Source organism: Callithrix jacchus, chromosome 14 (assembly GCF_049354715.1).
Source record: "Callithrix jacchus isolate 240 chromosome 14, calJac240_pri, whole genome shotgun sequence".
Lineage (NCBI taxonomy): Eukaryota > Metazoa > Chordata > Mammalia > Primates > Cebidae > Callithrix > Callithrix jacchus.
In genome coordinates, this window is record NC_133515.1 from 14,299,984 (window position 1) to 14,307,069 (window position 7,086).

Genomic DNA, 7,086 nt, shown 5'->3' on the forward strand with positions numbered 1-7,086 from the left:
GTGGTTAATGTTAGCAATTGTTTTTGCCTTTTTAGTTGACTTATTCACTTAACAAATATGTGTTAAACCTCTCATATTAAGTTCCAGATAATATTCTAGAAAACTGCAATTAATATGTGAAAAAGCATAGATTAAAATTTTTATTTTAGATCTTTAATTCTTGTTGCTGAAGTTTTCTGCTACAGTAGCTTAAAGTGGCATTAAACTCGACATGTTTTTATCTTCATAAACAAGACCTGTTTTTGAAGATACCCTCATCCCTACCTTTTCAGAAAGTCAACCACTTTCTCATAGAAGACTCAGAGAGAGTCTTCTATGGGTATCTACAAACAGAAGAAACAAAGAGAAATGAAAGAGAGAAAAGAAATAAAACAAAAAATGAAATAAAGAACACATTAGCTTAAGGAAAGAGAAATGCAAGACTAATTTTCTTACAAAATATTTGTTACATTGGAAATACATTTATCTACTGAGGGCCTACTCTGTGTTAGACATTACATGAGATCCAGGGATCAAACAGTGAGAAAAACATACTCTGCAAACTCATGGAGGACACAGTCTAGGGAGAGAACAAGTATTTATCATAGAAAAATAAGAATCAATAAATATAAGCTGCAAACCATCCTACTAAAAAATGTACAGGGAACTGAGCAGGAAGTCTTCCCTGCCAAAATGACATTTGAACTAAGCACATGAGGATGGGAAAGAGAGGAGGTGACACATTTCAAACAAAGGGAATAGCAAATGCAAGAGCTCAGAGGTGGAGTATAACAAAGTAGTAGCAGGAGGAAGTGAGTGCTGAAACAAAAAGAAGACAAATGAACTCAAAAAGTGAACTTAGGTTTTTTGTGATACACTCAAAAATTTGAAAGTATTTAATGAATACAGAATAGAAATGTTTGCATAAGCGTTCTTCTACTTTCTATACGTTTTCTTTTATTTATTTATGTATTTATTTTTTATTTTCCTACAATCTGGGAAGTAATAAACATTTGCACTCACGGTTCTCTCATTGGTTTATCAATTACCTTAGTGATTACCAATTTCTTCACATGCACGTCCTCATTCTGGATTCATATAAAAAAATGCTGATTGTCAGAGTAAGTCATCTTATAAAGGCACCTACTTCCTATTTAGGTGGCAGTAGCATAATTTTTATTTTACTAATATTTACAAACTAAAATCTTGGTTCAAAAAAGTATAGTGTCTGCATGGCAAGCACGTGCCCACATATACTTATGCATATAGAAAATGGGGAATTCCAGCTTGAGAAAGTGATTTGATCCTTCAGGTAGCTTTCGCTAGACAGGAAAACTGATTTTGTCCCTAAGGTACTCTTCAAAGAGCAAAGTCAGAGAGTTGAATAGGAAATGAAGTAAAGTTCAGTGACCCTCACTGGCCTGAACCACAGGAGCCAGTAAACACAGGATTTCCACTCTATGTGTAGCTTCCTTCTGTGGGGGCCCCTTGGCTATATTTTCACAGGCAAGTCTTTCCTCCTGAAATAAATTACTTATATAATGTACACAATAGCTTTACTTATCATATATTAACATGTTTATTTGAATTATTACTGTAACATTTGGGGGGCAGTGTGTAGTTTCAGAAATAAATTTGAAATAGAGTCCAAGCAAGTCACACAATTTCCTTTGAGTTTTATTAGTGATGAAACTACAAGTTCTTCACCCAGGTCTCCTTGAAGAATGATATAAAATACAGCTTTCACCCTATCCTATAATTTTCTGTGTAATGGAGGTGCTTCTTTGGTCACATATCAGAAACAATACTCAGGCAAAGAGAAGATGAGCACAGCCATATCATGATGTCATACAAGAGATGTTTGACCTTGTCACCTAGATCCATTTTCATTTTGTTCCAGAAACTTTACTAACATTGATAAAAGGTTTTACTGTCATCCCATGGCTGTCTCTAAAAGTATATGTATATGAACATATTATAAAACTGGACTATACCCATATAAAAGCACCTCAAGGCAGTAAAATTGCCAGACGATCAAGCATCTTATCCTTGCAAAGATTTTTATGTGTTTTGCTTTTCTGTAACTAGAGATCTCTTGATCTTTCAAAAGAACTCTCAGCTTTTGTAATGATTTCTTCTTAGGCAGAAATATATACATAATTGCATATAGTTTTACTAATATTGAATGTTGGATTTCCTTTTTTTTAACAATGAGGAAACAACTCAGGTTAAATTAGTATGTGCACATTTAAAGAAATGAAAAGGTTGAAGAGGCTGCTGTGTCAAAGCATTTAAGGAAGTGATCATACAGTCTTTATTTCTTAAATGTTTATATTTTGAATTTGATCTTAGAAAATGTAGTTCAAAGATGCAAGACTTAATGCCAAGGAAGAACTTAAAAGAAAGCCTAGGATTTCTAATTCTGGCCATGACAGAATAAAAAATATTGGAAAAATCTCCATTTAGTAATAATTCTGACACTAGACAATGTATATTAAACAACTGTTGTCAGATACTAGACAATAGGCAGCAGAGTGGAGAGAAACTCACAAGGTGACTGCTTCAATATTTGCTGCTTTCTGCCTAGAGGAGCTTACTGGACTACAGCGTAGGGAGGGAAAGCTCAGGCACAGTGTGATGGTTACCTTGAGAGGAGGAGCCCAGATCACAGTGTTGGCTGTGGAGGTGGCTGGAACATGAGGGGCAAAATACCTAGAATAGCAAACTCAATTTTGAAGGAGAGCAAAGTCTTTTGGAGTGATGCTATCTGCCTTCAAGTCTTACCATAAAGCTCAGTAATCGAGAAAGTGTGGTATTGGTGAAAGATAGACAATAAGATTTATGGAACTAGATACAGAAACCAGAAAGAGATCCACACAAATAGAGTCAATTGATCTTTGACAAAGGGTCAAAGCAATGCAATGGGGAAAAGGTCATCTTTTCAACAAATGTATGCAGGAACAACTGGACACCCACATGCAAATGACAACAACAACAGACCTATGCCCTTCAAAAAAGGAACTCGAAATAATGAATCACAGACCTAAATGTAAAACACAATGCTATAAAACTTCTAGAAGATAACATACAAGAAAATCTAGATAACCTTGGGTTTGATGATGACTTTTAAGATACAGACAGAATCAAAGGCATGACCTATAAAAGAAGTAATTGATAAAATGCATTATTTTACATATTGTCTATGGATGCTTTAATGCTAAAATGTCAGAATTGAAGACTGTGACAGAGATCTACCAACCATACAAAACACAAATACTAAAATATTTACAATCTAGCCTTTTAGAAAAACAAAAACAAAAAAACATTTTCCTATCCCTACTTTACACAATTAATTTTTTCTCAAAGAGTGGGCCTCTTACTTAAAAAAAAAAGATTTAATTACAAGCCCTCATGCTTTATGTTACATCAGGCAAATTGTTGAGATTGTCTGGATATGTTCATGCTGATATATTGACAGAGAGAGAGAGACAGAGAAAACTAAGTGAAATGGCAAAGTTTCCAAACCATGTCCCTGTTTCAGGATTATTTATTAGATGAACTATCAATATACATACATAATGAAAAAATTATGTAAAATGCCTGTTGCAAATAATGGTTTAAAATACATACCTTAAATTGAAATGTATTCAATCCCTCTTGCTTTTAATGTTATGAATTCAGAGAGGAATAGTGCATGCAGGGTGTGAAAGCCAGCTCTGTAACCCCTAATGTTGTTTTAGTATTGAACTATTCTGCCTCCCATGTTTTATTAATGGCACGAACTTGGGCAAATGGTTTACCATTTATAAACGTATGTTGCCATCTATAAAATGGGTACAATAGTACAGATCTTACAGGGTTATTTTGAAGATTACATGACATAAAATTTATGCATCATAGTAGAGCACATGACAAGCACTCAAAAAAAAGAGAATTATCTTTTCTTTTCTTTTTTTTGACATTCAAACGGCATGTTTATTCTTTACAACACTAAGAGAGTGAATAAAAGTCATTTTCTTAAACGTTTTAAATATACATAGCAGTGAATCAACTTTCTTTCAAGATAGCTAGACTCCTCTTCTTGGTTAACAAAGTAGAAAGAAATAGCACCAAAAGTGAGTGAGAAGCATGATATAGTTGAATAATTTGACTGGACATAAGGAGACACGAGTTTTGAGCTCAACTGTCTTACTAACAAAGTATTTTTAAATAAGTGATTTAAACTCTGGAGCTTCTTTTATATATATATTATATATATATATATATATGTAGTAAGTTTGTTATCTATTATAACAAGGACAATAATACATTAATCTCTACTTAATTGGATTGTCATGAGAATAAAATGAGAGCGGCCTATGAGAAACTGAAACATTCACTTTAAATTAAAACAATTAAACTTCAATCTAAGTTCTTTCATTGGTAGAAGAGTCAGCCATTAGAAAAAATGAGAGATGAAACCTGAGGAAATGGAGGAGTCCAAAAGTCCAGCCATACAGTATCAATGATGTCAAAGAATATGTAGTCTAGCATTATATGGCTCAAACTGAAATCTTTATGGACTTCTGAAACACAGAATCCTCACGGCCTTATTCACTTTTACTCACCTAAGGCAGATCTCTTGTTTACCCAGCATTGTTAATATTGTATACATTATAGTTCAGGATTAAAAACCTCCTGAACCATAACCATTTCATACACATTTTCCACTCCTTCCCCCTTCCTAATTTGAGAAAAGATTTTGACTAAGAAAATTTAGTTATAGAGGTTGGGTGTGGTGGCTCTTGCCTGTAATCCCACTACTTTAAGAGGCTGAGTTGGGAGGATCACTTGAAGCCAGCAGTTTGAGACGAGCCTGGGCAACAAAGCGAGACCCAGTCTCCACACAAAAAAATTTAAAATTAGCCAGGCACAGTGGAATGTGCCTGTAGTCCCAGCTACTCCGGAGGCTGAGGTGGGAAGAAGATTCTTGGGCCCAGGAGTTCAAGGCTGCAGTCAGCTATGTTCGTGCCACCATATTCCAGCTTGGGTGACGGAGTAAGACACTAACATTAAAAAAAATTAGTAAGAATAACTTAGCTACAAAATTTCTAAGTCGAACTAACATTTGACTAATAGCCTCTTTGACCTATACCACTATCGTTGTATCCTACACCCAGCTAGAAGGCAAATAAAGTAATAATCCATTGCAGTCAGATAGGCATGGTATCCAAGAGAACCATCGCCACTGTGGATGGTAACAACAATGCTGGAACGAGGGTTGCAGACCTGAATAGCACTAAATTCTAGGAACTGTAGTTCATACACATAGTTCACAGATTCTAAAAACTAGAGATTCAGTAGCAGGGGTAAAAAAGGATTAACAGCTCAGGAAACTGTAGATTGATTAGGTGATGGTCTACTGGAAAATGAAATTGATGAAGGAACTATGTAAATTAACTTGCCATTCAGGTATAAGCTGCAGAAGTGATTTTGATCATTAAACCACTGAAGAGATAGTGGAGGCCAAAAGCAACTCATGTAACCTTTGCACGAAGTAACATTGAGGCAGAAGAGTTTCCCCCTTGGTTATGGCAGAAATAAAAGGTGGATGGAATGTAAGCAATGTGAAGTACTGCTGAACAAGACAAAGAAGTTACATAAAGAAGATGTGAAAGGAAGACAACAAGTAAAATGCATGAAAAATTTATATGTTACCTTTTTCTTCCATGATGCAATAATAGAACACTATTTTTGTAGAGGAAAACAAAAATCCATAAACACTGATGCATTAAGATAGGTAGCCCAGCTAGTACATAATTTTTGTTACATTTTCTTAACTATGTTTTCTTCAATAAACATGTCTATAGAGAAGTAGGAAAAAATAGTTACTTCATTTAGAAGTTGCAAAATTTGATCATCTAATTTCTGAAGTTTTATCTCATTCTGCAAGTCGCTTTAATGATGAATTTTCTCTGCCTCAGAAGATAGACACACAGACTTTAAAGACATCAAGGCAGCATCTCTTGTTGTACTTGCAAACTGTTCCAAGGGTGCTAACTCATCGATGGTTGCTGTCACTACTGGCATTCTATCAATGATCTCATCTTCACTTACATTTAAGGGAGATTCAGAAGAAACTAAATTATCCAAAAGACCTTCTAGGCACTGCAGCTGTGATGAATTTATTTCTGTCAAATTTACTGGTTCACCAAATATGTTCTTGCAATCTAGAATTCTAAGTTGTGGCAAAGTCCGGAGAATAACTGCTCTGTACCCTGGTAGTCGACAGACAGGATTATCATCTCCATCTTTCTCCAAAATAAGATTGGTCAGGAAATGCAATCCTACCGTACACTGAAGTAAGTGATGAATACTATCTATTCAATTACTATGTAGATCAATGCACCTAAGTTTATGCTTAATTCCATGAAGGGTTATCAACCCAGTAAGATCATTTATTTGGTTATAAGATAAATTTAGTCTAGTAAGATTAATTAGTTCTTCAAGGCCTTTGTCCATGAAGCATACATCCCCGCAGCTGCTGTGGCCGTCTTTGTTTTCCACTTCTGCCTCCACCGCCACCTCCATGGCACCGGCGATGGGGAGCGGAGTCTTAATCCGAGAATTATCTTTTCTTTCTCCTCCTGCACACCTTCTCATCCTACCCTTGCACCATTTATTGACCACTCTTTAAATGCTCGAAACATTATCAGCTATTTGCACTCAAATATTTTATCCTAAAGATATTAACTAAGTATTGTTGTTTGATGTGTTCTTCCTTTATTAAATATCTTTAAACTAGTTGGGGGGAAAAAAGAATCATTCTATTCTTTGGGTCACAGTAACTCATTTGTTTAAGGCTAATCCTTCACTTAATTGTAAAAAAATGTTGATTTTCTTTTGTCAAGAAGTCTTATTTATTTTTTGAAATTATATGCCACATTAACATAGGGAAGGACTTATATTTTGGAGTTTGGCCTCTGGACAGTCAAATTAAATTTCTTAACACAGAATTCTTACTTACAGGATTCATCATTTTGATAAGAAAGAGAAGTCTCATATAGGACAACATAATGCTGAATAAGAAATCTTGAAAGTAAATGTTTTAGAAGGGAATCGATGCAG

General features: G+C 34.9%; 1 pseudogene; it reads right to left on the reverse strand.

Moving 5' to 3' along the window:
* Positions 1-5,784: 5,784 nt before the first annotated feature.
* On the reverse strand, positions 5,785-6,491 carry LOC100405043 (leucine-rich repeat and coiled-coil domain-containing protein 1 pseudogene; annotated as a pseudogene).
* Between the last annotated feature and the right edge of the window lie 595 nt (positions 6,492-7,086).